The sequence below is a fragment of the Pezoporus occidentalis genome, unplaced genomic scaffold, assembly GCF_034315485.1.
Source record: "Pezoporus occidentalis ecotype Australia unplaced genomic scaffold, CSIRO_AGI_Poc_V1 ctg37, whole genome shotgun sequence".
Lineage (NCBI taxonomy): Eukaryota > Metazoa > Chordata > Aves > Psittaciformes > Psittacidae > Pezoporus > Pezoporus occidentalis.
Genome location: NW_026915691.1, coordinates 4,414,212 through 4,430,292, shown reverse-complemented (window position 1 = coordinate 4,430,292; position 16,081 = coordinate 4,414,212). Strand labels below are relative to the sequence as shown.

Genomic DNA, 16,081 nt, shown 5'->3' with positions numbered 1-16,081 from the left:
TTCCAGAGAACAATACCATTATTTCAGCTCCATTGGACAGGAATGTGTGATTTCACAGCCCACTGCCCTTCTCTCCCATCTCCAAAAACACTGCCAGAGATCCACTGCTCCAGGTCCCCACCCATTAGTACCCAGACCCAGCATTTACAACTTGGGTTCAATATTTGTGCTTGGGGGGCTATGCCCATGCACGCAGATATATATGGAGAAAACATCCAAATCAGAACCAACTCCCAAAACCAAGAATAGATACAAAGGAAGTTTACTTTATTTTTAAAAATAGCTAATATCCTTTTTCTTGCATAATATAAAACTCTAGTTCACACACACACAAGTTGTATTCTGGGGGTAAATTTGATAGGAAGTTAGTTAACAAATGAAAAGAAAAGGTACTTTAAAATTAAAATCATTCAACAGATGAGAGGAAAAATATAGTATTTCCCAAAGACAGATTGTTAATAAAATACCAGTAAATCTATTTAAGAAACGATTTGAGAAGCCTTCTTGCCCACAGCAGTGTGTTGCTGTCTCACAGTTCACCCAGTGCCTTTGCTCTTAAGTTTGTCTCATTGGAGTATGAAAATATTTTCATTTTGCAAACATCTGTTGAAATCAGTTGTTGAAGATCTGATTCCACAAGAGGAACCGTGTCCTTTAAAGGGGAAGCAACCGCCCAGTTGTGATTTTGTTAATTAATGATATAGCAGAAATCTTTTCAGAGAAGAAACTCACCAAGACATTCCCCTCTGAGAGACTCTCAATGACTCTCCCAGTCTTTGTTCAATACTTTATCAACGATTCCTGTGTTTTACAATTTGCAGGGCAAGAGGAATACCACGGAGCTTCCTTCCCTAAACCTTCAACTTTGATATCGCCCGATTTCAACCCAACCGCGCAAACCAAAGGGAAAGCTCTCGTTGTCATAAAGCGCACTGAAGTGACCTGGTGTGTTTTAGGCGCTCTCAGTTCAGACCCTGCCTGCCTTGACGGGGTGCGCGGCTGCGGGAGGAGCGGGCGGGGAACGTGGCGGCCCCGCAGCTGCCCGCCAGGTCGGGGGAAGCGGAGCCGCTTCTCCGGTGGGCACGGACACCCCCCCCCCCAACCAACCCTCTCCACCTCCAGCAATAATTACGCTCCTAAATGTGACAACCGTAGCTGTTTGTTTTGCCCGGGCAGAGCTCGCTTTTCGACTTGCGGGAAAGAGGGTGAGCTTTGAAACCGAAATAGAGGCAAAAGAGCTGCAACCTCTCGGGCAGGGCAGCCCCCCCCACCCCCACCCCGACCGCACCGATCCGGGCCGGGCCCGCTGGGGATAAGGTTTGTTCCCCCAACACCAGCGCTGCCGAACAAAAGGGAGAAAGAGAGAGAAGATAATATTTGCTCAGGTCCCCCCTCTGTTCGCCTTTGATTTATCTGTTTACAAGCGGGACCCCCTCAGTTGAAACAAAAAATCAATGAAAATGTAGTTGGAGAAAAGGCGGGCAAAGTCCTGAGAAAAAAAAAAAAAAAAAAAAAGAAATTTGTGAATGGAAGAATGTGTTTGTGCATTCATTGTTAAAATAAAGAGCGAGCCGTGACGTGAGCGCCCGCCAGCCAATGGGCGCAGGGATAATATTTTTAAATATCCTCCCCGGGAGCCAATGGCGGAGGAGGTGGCAAAGACTAGCGCAGGGGTGAGCCAATGGCGGGGGTGGTATGCTAATGAGGAGTTGGTCAGGCAGGAGCTGAATGTCAACTAGTCAAAGATGGAGGCTGGAGCGGGGCGGCCATGAGGTTGGTACCGGAGGATTTGCCCACGCTGGGATCGATCAGGGACACCCGCCGAGGCGCGCCCGGGGCGGCGGCGGCCGGCGGCGCGGGGCGGCGGGAGGTGGGGTCCGAGGGGTGCGGAGCCGCGGCCGCTCTCACCGCCTCTTTTGCGCCTCTTTTGGCAACTTTCCCCCCCGCGGTGCGGGGATCCGTCCCTCCCGCCGCCAGGTACCGTGCAGCGAGCGGGGCCCGCCGGTCCTGCCGCCGCCCGGGGGCCGCATCCGCCTGCCCGGGCGGAAATGGCGGGAGCTGCGGGCCCCCCGGGCGGAGGGGGCGTGGGGTGACGGCGGGGCGCGCCGCGGATCTGACAATGGCCCGCGGGGCCAGCGGCGGCTGGGCGGGCGGCCGAGGGGCGATCCCCCCCCGGGGCAGTGAGGGCGCGGGGGGGGGGGGAAGCCCTACGAAGAGAGCGGGGCGAAGCGAGGAGCGGGGTCCGCTCGCCGGTGGACCCCGCGCCCTCGTCCCGTGCGGGGGCTGCCCGGCGGGGCCGCGCCGCTTCCCGGCGAGGGCTGCCTGCGGCGCGGGCGTTGCGGGAGCCTCTGGCTCCCCCGCGGTAAGCGGAGCGGTTTCCCGAGCGAAGTTCTCGCTGGTCGGTTTGCTCTCTGGCGTGCGATCGATACGAGGTGTTGAAAAGAGCCGGCGGCCGGAGCCGCCTCGGGCGGCAGCGGGGCTGGGAATAAAACTTGGGAGCGTTAGAAGCGGCGAACAGCGGTGTGTGCCAGCGGAAATAGAGCGGGAGAGGGGCCGGGGGGTGTGCGCCGTCCGTGCGGCTGGCCGGAGGAGCACTGGAGAGACGGCTGCTGGCGGGCTTGGCTGCACATCTCTAGATAGTGGTGAGCTAATTTATTTTTAACCCTACTCTCTCAAACCTTTCACCTTTGCAAACTCTTCTAAGGAATGGAGTGTGGCCCCATCCTCCTGGCCGGGCCGAGCCCGCGCCCCTAGCCCCGCCGGTCTGCGCTTCCCGGGCGGGTTTGCCTGTGCCCGGAGCCGCAGAGCTCCGCCGGGAAAACGCGGTTCCCGGTTCGAAACGCAGGAAAGCTCCTGTCTCTCTAGGCAACATGTTTTGCTAAAAGATCCTGTTAGAGAACACCCCTCTCTTTTTTGCTTAAAGCCCCGAAGAGCGAGGCAGTTAAGTCACATGCTATCTCCAGCCAGTATTTATATTGGCTTAATATTTAAATCTCGTAAAACTAATGCTTTGCTTAAATAGTGTAGAGTTTTTGCAATAAACCAGGGTGCGCAGCCCAAAGTGTTTCTTTGGCATTCTTGCACTTTGCCCCAATTCCGCTCCGTTTCCCTCCAGTGTGTGGTCTTCGAGTTGTGTAAGGAAAGGCTGTACCCTGAGCACAGACCTGGGGCTCGAGAGCCCAAAAACTTCCTAAAGTTTACAGCACGTTCTTTCTTCTAGTTGTTTTCTCTTTCTTTCTCATCCTTCTTCCTTTCTTTCTTTCTTTCTACATTTCCCTTTTTCTTTTTTTCTTTTTAACATTTCCAAACTAGCCGAGGATTCTGTATTAGAGCTAAATTATTGAACAAAAAAAAGGAGGAAGCATTCAAATTAAAGCAAAAAGTAAGAATGATCTAATTCAAGATTCTAACTGAGATTGGACAATTCCAAATCAAATGGCTTTGTTAATATTGCTCTGAAAATCTGACAACTAGAATTCATTTAGAGCATTTTCTAGCTTAGCCCCCCCCCCCCAATCAGTTTAATTCATTTTAGCATTTGCTCTGATTCTCACTTGTCTATACAGTTTATGGAAAGTTGCTTTCAAGTTTGGATTTCTTTGCATCGAATTTCTTTGCATTGTTTGAAGTTTGAAATAAAAGTATTTTATGATTTCTCAAGCGATTCTTATTTAACAAATAGTTACATTTTCCAGCTTTAAGTTTGAAATTGTTTAGAGAAACAAATGGTAAACAGTTGGCAGACTAAAGACTAACAAATTGACTTTTAAATGTTACTTATTGCTAAAATTATTTGGAATGTCTGATTTTTAATGATTAACGGATGTTTTTTCCTTACTACCCATATATCCTTTCTGAAAAAGGAAAAATTACAACAGTAATGTTTTTATGGTGCAAGTAGATGATTTTTAAAGGTCTCTCACTCGTGGGTGGCAGTTGGTTTGGAAGCTTGTTTAGATGCTTGTGTAAAAGAGCAAGACTTCCCTAGCAATTAAAACCAAATAATTTAAGCTCCTACAAGCATGTGTATAATAAATAGCAAATATTGTAGCAGACAATTCAGGTGAAAGCAATGGCAAGGATATGAACATCTCCTCCGTTGTGTCTTTAAGATCACATTTAATTCCATTCATTACACCTACTTTTGTACCATACTGGGGTGCTGAACTGCCAGGAGGACAACCCCAATTCCGGTCTTTGCTTTCATATGCTCTAATGCAATACATTCACAATTGAGAAAGAAAGAAAGAAAAAAGTCCCTAAAATAAGCTTATCTAAATTCTTGCTGAATTTAATTGGAGATGAAGTTGTGAAATACTGAAATCTAATTTTAAAGAATGACATTGAAACCATGTGGTTGTTGAAGAAACTCCTTTTTTTTGACTGTAACAAATCTGTTTTAGAGGAAATCATGCATAGAAGGCCATCACTTGGAGAAGTTTCTAGCTGATTTATCATTTATTTTGGAAAGTCTCTGAAGTATGCTGTTGTCCAGAGCCCTTTTTCTGTTGTACTACTGGCAATTATGATGAGCAGTGCAATATTAAAAGGGCATTGGCTGGCAGAAACATGACCCCCTTTAGCAGCCCACCCTCTTCAGAGTGGGCAAACAACCCTAAAATAGATGCCTCCTCCAGTGTATTTATGCACGTGTGTGAAATAAGGTTTTATACATGTGGGAGTGGTTTTAAATAAGGAGAGAGATTCTGGGTGCTGCATTTTTAGATGTCTTTCTATCGACATGGGCTGGAATGATTTAAACACATCCTATTTAAAACATAAGCTCCAAACATTTCTGGGAGCTTTCAAGGCATCACATTACCTGCTTTGTTTACTTGTAATTAATTATTAACTTCTACACACTTCCAACAATATCTACATTGAAATTTTATAAGGATTCCTTTATAGTTTTTGCCCTGATAGAAACTTTCCCTATATGTTTAAGGTCCCTGTGTCTATAGGGATTTAATGTTGTTGATTTGTTTCTGTAGTGTTTCTACTCTGATTTTTGGGTGGTGACACACACAGATATATGTGAGATGGAAGCACAGGCGCTAGGTATTTTTGTACACAAGTCTCATTTCTGTAACATTTTCCATAGTAAATCAAAGTACTGTGTATTTATACCACTCTATATATACACACACATCAGCCTTTTGCATCTGTACTGGTCAACCACCATAAAACACGCAATACAAATAAGAAAACTTCTGAAGACACAGGAAAGGGCTGGCACTGAAGTGATTTGTTTGAATGGTGTAGTTCAGATTCATTGACTGGCCAATCTGGGCTTTATGGAAACACATACATTTGGGGATGCTGAATTATGGCCCTTGTTCCTTTCTTCTCCATTACTGTAGCAAAATATTTGATTGTATAAAACCTTTATAACGTACCGTGCCTCAATATACTGGGCATGTAGCAAAAGACTGGAATGGTTTGTTTAACAAGCCATACTAACAGTGGTCTTTCTCTACCTCTCTCTCTTCCCCCCTCCCTGTCATTTTTTTTTTACTAACTTTTTGTTGTTAGTTTCCTTTTTTCCCTTTTTTTCTTTTTTTTTTTTTTTTTTTTTTTACCTTGTCTAATTACAATTGCAAATAAACTTTGTCATGCAGAGTTTTATTGGGGCTAAACATAAAAACGTTATTGTGGTTAACACTGTAATGTAACAGTCCCTTACAAAAGGATGCAGGGACAGCTGTGCAGAACGTGACAGTGGCTGCTGGTATCGCTGGCTCTGACAATGTTGCACTACTGTCTGCACAAATAAAGCAGTGCAATAATATTGTCAAAGCATTTGGTTCCAGTCCTAATACATCCTTTATGATCAGTTACTGTTGCACACCCAGTCCCTGACATTATGGGATTCTGTAGTTATTTAATACATTTTAGCAGGGAACCAGCCCCCTCCTCCGATTTCTTCCCCCCATCACAAAGGCTCCAGCGAGCATTAAAATGTCAAAATCATGTAGAAAATGCTTTAAAAACCCAAAACAAAAGCCAAATCCCTACCCATGTGTGTGTTTGTTTGTTTGTTTTGTGTTTAGGTTGCGTGGTCTGTGTGGAAATTCCTTGGGTTTTGTTCCCCGGGTTGACTGTTTCAGTGTGCAAAATGGATTGCCCTTTCTGCCACTAGCCTGGGTCTCTGTGTCCAAGTTGTAAAATAAAAAGCTGGCCTATTCACATTTTAAAGCCCTCTTGTCCTCCTTTAGAGCAATCTCCACCTTGAAAAATACCCTGTCTGGGTTTGAATATTTTCTTGCTTCTGTTTTAAAAATTAGAGGTTTATGAACCTGAAGATGTTATTGTTGTGTATAGAATTCAGTGACTTTAAGATATACACGTGCATTCACAGGCAATTTAATTTTTGCTTCCTCTTGATGTATTTTTCAAGTTCCATCGTATTTCACTTTTGGGGGAATTACTGTTAAGATTAAAGCAATATTGATACCTTCATTTTCATTAAAAAAAAACAAACAAACAACTAGAAGGCACCTAAATAATAATCAATAGGCTTTGAAAGACAATCTTTCCCTGCACTTCCCAATAGAACGCAGAGCGAGTCTGAGAGACGCAGGGATGATGTAGGCCTAGGAACAGCAGTATTGCATTTGGAATTGATCTTTAAATAACAATATGTTGGTGACTGTCACTCGTGGTGCAGTTGGAGGCAGATGTGGTATTTTTGCCTGCAGCTGCTAAGAAAGGGGTTTGGAGGGCTGGGGGATGGGACCTTCCTCCCTTTTTTTATCCTGAAGCCTTGAGCTGTTACCTTGGGAGCAAAGGGTGGGGGTGGGGAGAGCCGTCATATTGGAAATCAAATCTAGGTAAAGGAGCGTTTCCAGCTTGTACCACACATTCCAAGCCAGAACGGGGTGTGCTAGTGAGTGAGCCATGGGGAGGCAGAAAATGGAGGACCACATCCTGGGGGGGGGGTGTTCATGTCCTCTTTTGGAGGGATGAGGGGAAGCTGAATCCTCAGTAGCACACTCCAGTTCTTCAATGAACAAGGAACCAAACAAAAGGCACCTTCTCAGTCCCTCTGTTTCTGGTGGGGAGCTGAAGCCTGTCTCCCTTTCACGCCCAGAGGAGAAGGCTAAGATCTCTGCACCCGAACCAGAGGCAGTGTACTGGTGGTGGATACGGTTCGGCTTCCAGGCCTCAGTGCCGGTAACCTGAGCCGCCATGGCTGCCTTCTCCAGAGCTTTTCTTTTCATCCATCTCTGCATTGTAGCACGGTTGCCATTTTTGAGGGTGTTAAGGAATGAGGAGTCCTGTTTAGCTTTGGCACTTGGCCTCCTCCTCCTAATTTCTGAATAATTAAAAAGTAGGAGAGAGTGAAATCTCTTAAGGGCTGGGGGGGTGTGTGTCCTCCCCCCACCATCAGTAAGAGCGCAAGAGTGACCAGAGTGGAAGCACGAGGGGCCCTTCGCTGCCCCTGACCAAGGAGGATGGGAAGGAGGGTGGACCAGTGGGAAGCTGGAAGCCACCCTGGAGCAGGGCAGTGCTTTGTTCTGTGTGTGTGCTCGTGGAGCCCATCAGCGAGTGGAAATATGTGCTAGTGAAAGCCTTGGTGGGGCTGATGCGGGGCTGTAAGATGGCCTCTCAGACGTGTGAGCCTGCCTTGTTTGGAGGTGGAGAAATCACAGAGGGAATAGATGCGTGCCTGTTTCCCTATATAAAGTTACGTCTTTAAAAATAATATGGTTGCCACACTTGAAAACCTCCCCTGGGCGTGGGGGGGATTTGAGGCTTCTTGTGTTATAGGGAAAGGCCTGTGCGGTGACAAGACCATGTCCCATTCACAGAGGGTGAGGGGACATCTTCTGTGGGCTCCTGCCGGGCACTAGAGCCCATGGAGGGCCTTTCCCTGATCACCAGCTCTCCTGCAGACAGGCTTCAGGGATGGGGGGTGGGCGAGGAAGGGGATCCCTGCAGATTTGGGCCTGGGATGGAGGTTCCACATTCCAAACCCTCCCTTCCCCACTCTCTCTTTTTTCTTTTTTTTTTTATTAACCCTGCCTGGTTGAGGAATGTAACAGTAAAAAAAAAAAAAAAAAAAAAAAAAAGGCACTGGAGGAAAGCAAAGAAAAAAAAAAGAGAGGGGGGGATTCGGAAGCAAAGGCCCCTTCAGGAGTCTGTATTTGTGCAAGGGAAACCATTTGCATGTGTGTGGAGATGCCAGAGTTTGTCTCCAGTTGGGTCGGAGGGGGAGGGCGCGGGAGGAATGCGGGGAATCAGGTCGGGCTGCGGGGGGAAGGGCTTCGGCAGAGCCTCCATCCTGTTGTTGCATAAACTTGTTAAAAGAACCCCTCCTCTGTGGAGGCAGCACACATAGGGTATTAGTGTGGTGGAGGAGGCCAGACCTGCGCCCTGGCTACACAACCAATTGGAGCGGAAAGTGAAATCAGATGGTTTAAGTTTTCAGAGGGATTTTTTTTTTTCAGGGGGACGTTTTGAGTCATTGCATTGAGCGCTAGAGCTGTGTTAAGGTCGCTCCTGCTCTCGCTGCTCTTGGGTGGTTTGGGGAAGGGAGGTGGCCGGGGGGGGGACGACACAGGAGGTGCTGCTTCCCCTTGTGTGGTGCCTGGGTTGGGCTGTAGAGACTTGAGCTTGGGGCCCCCTGAGAACTCACAGCCTTGCCCTGAAGGCGAAGGATGGGCAGTGTATGGGCAGCAGTGCTGTGCAGTGAGGGGAGCCTGACCCCCACCGCGGGGAAGAGTTATCTGGAGACCCTAAGACCAGCCCCTTATGCGCGCCTTCCCCAGCCAAGGCAACCACAAGACCTTCCACTTGCCCTGCGGTACACTGCAGGGCCAGAAGCAGATCGGCACTTCCAAGGTGATAGGGTTTAGCCCTATTTTGCTCCTACATTTAGTACTATAAGTCTTTCTTTTTTTCCTTTTTTTTTTTTTTTTCCATCAGACAGCAAAGCGCTGGTAAACACCATGCAGAAAAGCCGTATTGTGGGGTTACAAAGTCTAGGCTGTTTAAGGAGCTCTGTCATTCCTTTTAATGGAGCTCACTGACGCAGATCTGGCTTCTGCCAGCCGAGGAAATATTGCTGCTGAGAAAAGGGTTATTGAAACCCACAAACTAAATATTATAAGCAAGAATCAAATGACAGGACATTCTGGAGTGTAATCCCTCCTGATTTCAGGAGAAGGGGAACGTGTTGGTAAGTGGCCATGGGTGACAGAATCCCCAAGCTCGGTGAGTGAAACGCTCTTGGGAAGGTGGCGTTTTCAGAGAGGATTATCAACCCTTACTCTCTGGAGTCTCTCACACCTGGACAAGTTGACTCTTGCATGGAAGCAAGAATCCCCTTTTTCTCTGGATGGATTTGTACAAACTTGTTGGATAGACTTAAGGAGCCAGGACTGGAATGCTAAGAATTTTCTCTCTCTCTCTTAAAAAAAAAAAAAAAAAAAAAAAAAAAAAGAATTAAAAAGGCAACACTTCCCAGCTTTAAAACAATGATAAAATTATTAAATAGAAAACTCTAAATCAAATCTCAGCCTACAGCTGTTTCCAAAGTGTTTGCTCTGACCTTTGGTAATGGTGTCAATTCTGCTGCAGAAAACATATTGTAGACTATATAATGTATTTAATTGCGAGATGGCTTTTAAATGGTCTCCTTTCCTCAGGCTAGCAAAATGGCTGTGGCCAGGGAAGCAAGGCTGGCCTGCAGCTCTGCTGCCCTGTTATGTTTTGTGAGGTTGTGACTGAGAGAAAAATTTAAACAACCCGATTGCCCCAAGTGGCATCTTTAACCACAAGAGAAACAAACAAAAAAACAGCAACAAAGGGAAGGGGAAATGGCTCCCTAAACTAAGCGGGGAAGACAGGGTCTGATCCCACAAGGAGCAGAGGCCTCTGAGCTCCAGCGAGTCAGCTCACTACTTTATTTATCTCAAAGCTTCATCGCAAGGACACTTCCAGTCTATTTGTCTGCTAACATCAGAAAAGGGCGGCTTAAACATACAGCAGTGACTCCACTACAGTAAAAGATTCCCCCCATCACACTGCCAAAAAACCAGCTTCCATTATTGAGCAACATATAAAGTGTTATTTCCATACTAGTCTGGGTGACATTTCCATTTAGTTTCTATAACTGTGATTAAAGCCGAGAGAGGTTTCTAAACATATCTAGAGATGCTGAGCCTCCTGGTGTATAAATAGCATGCATTTCATAATCTCGTGTTTAAACGTTTATTTTAAAATAACCCCCATATACATTCCAGAGGCTCCCTGCTATAGGGCATGACATGACCCAGGATTTGCATATTGTTTGCAGACTGGGGGAATATTATTGGAGATTGAGTCAGTCCTGATTTTTCTTGTCTTGTTAGAAAAAAGAAATAGGGGAGGCTGGGGAGTCCTGTGCCAATACAAGTCCACTTGGAGATAAGGAAATTTTTGAGACACATCTAGGCTCTCAGCACAAATCCAGAAACATAAAGTAATGTAATTGCCTTTGCTTGGAACTTAAATTGTGGCTGACGTTTCTAATTACATCCTTTACCCTCTCCTGCCAGTTGTAGCTTCTGCAACTACTGAAATGCTTAAGTTGTGTAGAAATTGTTAAATGGTGCTACACACACACACACTATTGGTGCATTAGTAACGTCACTTGATGTGCAGATTGTATGTTTCCACTGTAAACTTGCCAGTGGGTTTGTCTCTTGGGGTATTGGAGAAGTTAAATTGTGTGTATTAAGTTTAAGTCTTGTTTGAGATAACATCAAGGCTGAAGAGTGGAAAAGACATGGTAAACAATAAACAAAATAGAGACTGGACGGGAATAGATGGAAAGGTAAGGCTGAGCCTAGTTGAGTCTTTTTTTTGTGTGTGTTCTCAGTCCAACTGGATGTCTAGGTTGCAGGGGTAGTGGAGAAGCAGTGGCAGGATTAAACCTGAAGTTTTCCCAAGGTAACAAGAATACAGAAGTTTGATAAAACTCATTCTGAGCTGCTTACAGCCATCTCTGTGAACACAGCCTTTTAGTTAGCACAAGCAAAGGTTAATACAAATAAACAATGTGGAAAAAAATCCCTGTTTGCTTCCACAAGCATCACAAAGTATGGCGAGAAGGAAGGGTTAGGGCAGAATGGAGATTCTGTTTATCAGTCCATTAGGAAAACCACACAATTCAATGGAGTTTCCCCTGTTCCCCATTCTTTGTCATGTCCTTGGGGTTTGGCTGCTTTGAGCAAGTCAGGCAGCATCAAAGAGAATGCAGGGCTGCCTCACACCAGCATGCCAAATGCCAGGGATCTCCAATGGCAAAGACCAGATCAGTGTGGTGTGGATAAATTAGCCAGGACTCTATGAATTAGGGGATTGTCTCTCCATTACACTCCTATTTAATCCACTGGAAAGCAGGCTGAGGAAAGAGAAGCTTAAAGTGTCAAAATCATGACCTGGTGTGGGATGACCTGGGAATGAAGTTTCCTTCCTCCTCTGGACTCTCAAGCATTCCTACGTGACAAATGCATTGGGGCAGGTTAACTGGGAGCCAGGTTGCAGAGCAAGAGCCTAAGTTGGCAGAGCAGCTCTGAAGCTGGAGGTGTCTTGCTTGGCCCCTCCCTGGGAATCATTTCTATGGCTGTTGGTGTGTTCAACACGAAGACAGCCCTAGCTGAAGATTTCTGTCCCTAGGACAGAAAGGGGGGGGGGGGGGGAGAAAAAGCCAAACAAAACAAGCTAGGGCAAAACACGTGTGCGTCTCTAAACACTGTTTAATCTGTGTGCAATAATGTGAAGTCAGTGCTGGAAAGCCAGCCCTGGAGATCCTGTTTCGCTTTCTAATTTTTGGTGTGTACTTAATCCTGTGATTTCCAATGAAGGGTGGGATATTTTAAAACACTGGGCTCTCCAAGTAGGACAGCCCTAGAAAGGAAGTTCTTTAAAGGTTTGATGCCTGTTAGTAAGAGGTTCAAAATACAACTATCAGTTAATCAAATAAATAGCACTTCCCAGCCTCTAACAGGTAACTGAGGTTATTAATAAAGGAGAAAAATTCACAGAGAAGAAGAATGTGAGAACTGGGGATGGAGGTGTCAAAACCTGGATAAAATCCACACTGCAGTTAAATATGCCCTGGGAGAAAGGGGTAGTGCCCATGCACAGATTCTGTGGGGTCAGAGGTTTACTCCAGTCCTGCATCCCCACCCTCCTGGGAGCACATGGTGCTGTGATCCATAGGGCAGTGCACTGCTTTCTAACTTTTTACCCCTTCCCCATTTGCAGGCATGGAATGAAGCTCCCTCCAGTCACCTGCTGCAAGACACATTATCCAGCTTCCTAACCTTAAGGATGAGACCCTATCAATATTGCCTCTGCTTTTGTGATCAGGGTAGTAGTGCAATATTGCTTATAGGGTCTTTTCTTTTGAGGGTTATTCATCACGGACAGAAGAAAGCCACAGCGGGAAAAAAATAATACTATGTGCCCATCGAGTTAAGGGAAAAGTTGTGAAATGCTGAGCGCTGTTAGATAGGCAAGTAACTGCAGAGATGGTTTTTGTGACAAATAATCGTGCTATTATGGTGACTCCGGTTGTGAGTAATGGGCATATTTTTGATGCTATCACACGGGATTCAAAACGGCCTCTTGTCTAAAATGCACAGGAATGATTGAAACCGGAGAAACCCATCACGGCTCCATTTTAAAATAGTATGAGTCCCGAGACATTTGAAGGGTGCCTGTTTTACATAATGATGTAAACACCCACCAAGGGATGGGAGGAGATACATAGCCACACTTGCTGTTTCTGTGCCTGATCCCAGCCCGAAAACCGGTGGTGATGCGAAGCAGAGCACAGCACAAAGAGACAGAGGCTTTAATCCCAGTAACCTCCTCGAAACAAAGCTCATGCCTCCGTTGGCGAGCCGGGCCCGCTAGCTACAGATCTGGGCTCAGCGGCCGGGCCGGGCGCTGCCGCCGGGGGCTGCTCCTGGGTGCAGCGGGGCTGGGGACGGCCTCCGGCCCTTCCCGAGAGCTGCGCACCGAGGTACGTGGGAACGGAGCCGGCATAGGGGTGTTCAATCTCCTCTGCTTTGTGAGGGATCAGCTGGGGGTTGACAGCAGCTGGGATGGCCGAGTGGGTGGCCCTGCCTTCCATTTCAGGTGGTCCCCGCGGTCCCTTTCGGGACCTCAGGGGCCCAGGGAAAGGGTTGGTGGGAGGGGACTGGAGGCCGGATCAGGGCGCGGCGGAGCAGCCGCTGCCGCGGAGCTTTCTGAGCCGGTCCCCCGGAGGCGCTTCTCCCCGCGGCTCGCCTCGCCTCGCCTGCCCGCGGGCGTGCAAGAAAGGGTCCGAAGCCCTACGGCGGGGCCGTGCCCGCTGCCTCCCCATTGAACGGCTGACCCTGCCTCTGCCCTCGGTTTAAATCCACCTCCCCAGCATCATTCTGGGGGGAGGCGTCCAGCTTGGGGACAAAGCCAGGATCGCCCCCCGGGCTCTCCCTCCGTGCACCCGGCCGGGCTGCAGGCCGAGGGGCTGCCGCGGCTGCTGGGCCAGCGCTGGGACCACCGGGCGGGCTGCCCCTCTTTCCCTGTTGCACTACTGTCACGGTCGCAGCGAGCAGTGCAATAATGAAAGGGCGTCAGTGCGCCGGGGAGCGGCGAGAGCCGGGGACGAGCCGGTGACAGCGTGCGGGGACGGGACGTCCCGCCGCCCCCCCGAGAGCCACCTTAACGGAGGAAGTGGGGGGGTTCGGTTGTGCAACTTTCTTTGTTTAAACACGCAGCGGCGGAGCGTGTGCGCGCAGGGGCAGGGCAAGGTGAGCGGCTCCGCGCACCGCCCTGGCCTGGGCGCGCGGCGACTCCCGTCCCACCGGCCCCGGCGGAGCCCGGCCGTGACGCCCCTCCGCTGTGCCCGGCCAGCGGCAAATAAATAAAGTGACTCCTACGTCCCCTGTCGCTGCCTTTTCTTCCTGGTGGGTTTTCTTGCAGGTCTCCAGCCCCTCCCGCCTCCCCCCGCAGCCACAGACCCCCTCGACAGGCTTTTGTCCGGCGATCCGGTGTGCTACGCGCCCGCTGGGATTGGTGGGGAGAGGTTGGAAACGCTAATAGGAAAACGAGCTTCTTCCTTCACTACGGAGCCAAAAAAACGGACTCGAGTCATGCTCTGATGCTGTGTTCAGCGATGGAGCACGGGTAGGAAAGCAAGCATGTGGGGTGGGAGGGTTAGGGTTTGCAATAACGGAGCTGAGAACAGCACTCTGCATCTAGGAACTGTGCTTGGAAGGCCAGGAAATAGCCCTTTGATTATTAGTGGCCATGGTGAAATGGATACTTCTATAAAAGAGAGCTGGTGAGGGGTATTTTCTTTGGCAAAGGACCTTTCCACTCTGGCCTTTTGAACCTGTGCTTCTCCCTGGCACTGTTTCTGCTTCATCATGACTTTTTGCAGAGGAAGGTGAATGCAGAAAGCAGGCAGGCTGTGGAAGAGGGGATGCAAGCTACTCCTGATGAAAAGGTTTTTACAGTCTATGCTTCATTTCCTATTTCTTTTGGATTCTGTCTTCTGTCCCTCACACACACAAGCAGATAAAAAAGCCGAATCCTTCCCTGCAGTCTTTCTCCCAGGGAAAAGTCAGCCCCCTCCCCAGCTTCACCTTCAGGCATTGCGCACACAAAATGGCTGCAGCAGCCTGTGGGTGGGCATGGAGAGCTCAGGAAGCTGCTTTTCTTTTTTCCCACCCTGCCTGCCCAGGAAGCCCTTCTGCTTTTATTTTCTGTGGCATTTTGCTCTTGCATAGCTCTGTGCAAATCCAAGGGGGTCTCCTCTGTGTAATCTATGCATGGAATGGGAGCTGGGGAGGGAAATGGCCAGTTTGCATGAGAAGGGGACCTGTCGGGCCCCAGTGTTTATTTTTTTGCTGACCTTCTGGGGATATGGTCAGTGAGAGCTGTGACAGCTGCTGGAAGCGGCAGGGGCTTTGAAGATTGTGAAGGTTGTGACCTCGAGGCCCCTTTCCTCTCTCTGTCCCAGGAGCTGCTGAGTCAATCAGGGAAAAGGGGAGGTGAAATGGGGGCTGCTCTTTAGCCATTTTTCAATCGGTGAATGAAACAGGAAAGGACAAATGCAAGAAGAAAAAAAGAGCGATTACTTCCACTTTGGTGCATTACTGAGAAGGGGGAATCTCTCTTTGGCAAAAGATTATAACAATAATGGGAAACGACTGTGCTCCTAAGATCCAGCACCTTGAATAAAGGATTTAACTGGGCAAGGAGCTGATGGCAGATCAATAACAGTAAATTAGGGGAAAGCCTACAAGCTCTTCTTGCTTCAAAGCAAGAGGAAATCCACCTCTTATTTCCACCTGATACCAGCTCTAGATAAAGCAGCAGGAACACATTCTCAGTTGGTCTGCTAGCTCCCACCATCTCCTTGACCCTACACTAACACGTCTTCATCTGTGCTGAGCTCAGCTGAACCTTATGGCTGAGGTTGCAGAGGCCACTGAGACCTGCTGCACCACACATGCCAAAATAAAGGGACAAAGTGCATTGTGCAGGGCTCTATCCTTGATGTGCATGTGCTTTCAAATGGCATAAGCTCCCTCGGCAATCCACAGCGCTGGGCAACCCAGGAGAGGGCCATCAATCGGCACCAGAGCCCTCTCTAAGCCCAGTGAGTGGAGTTTAAGTCTTTTTCACTTTCTGGATAACATGATCCTATGGATTTTTCCTTTTAAAATAGTAATCAGAACAGCAAACAGAGCGCCTGGCTTCGGTTGACCAATACACAACAGAAGCAAGGAAGGCAAACAGCAGGCTTTTCAGTTAGTTTACACAGGGGGCACTTAAATACTGTATTGGTTACATAATACCATTTGGGGGTTGGGGTTTTACACATTCTTCTACTAAATATATCTATGAGATTTGTTTTAAAGTGATCAACATAAATCCAGACACAGCTTTAATGGGAAAACTCCTGTGATTAGACCTAATACCACTAGGTAGCTCGAAGCACATCTACTGAGGACTAAGGCACAATAGAATTTTCCCCTGGACCTGCTATTCAGCAGTGTGCTCATTCTGCTATGGTGGAGGGTGTAAGCTGCTCTAG

At 48.0% G+C, this 16,081-nt stretch overlaps 1 long non-coding RNA gene across 1 annotated transcript; it reads left to right on the top strand.

Annotated features, from left to right (window-relative positions):
• The first annotated feature begins 364 nt into the window (after positions 1-364).
• Positions 365-13,919, top strand: LOC134170224 (uncharacterized). Its single transcript, XR_009967167.1, has 2 exons — positions 365-1,773; positions 12,256-13,919. It is a non-coding gene; the product is annotated as an uncharacterized LOC134170224 (long non-coding RNA).
• Positions 13,920-16,081: the final 2,162 nt, after the last annotated feature.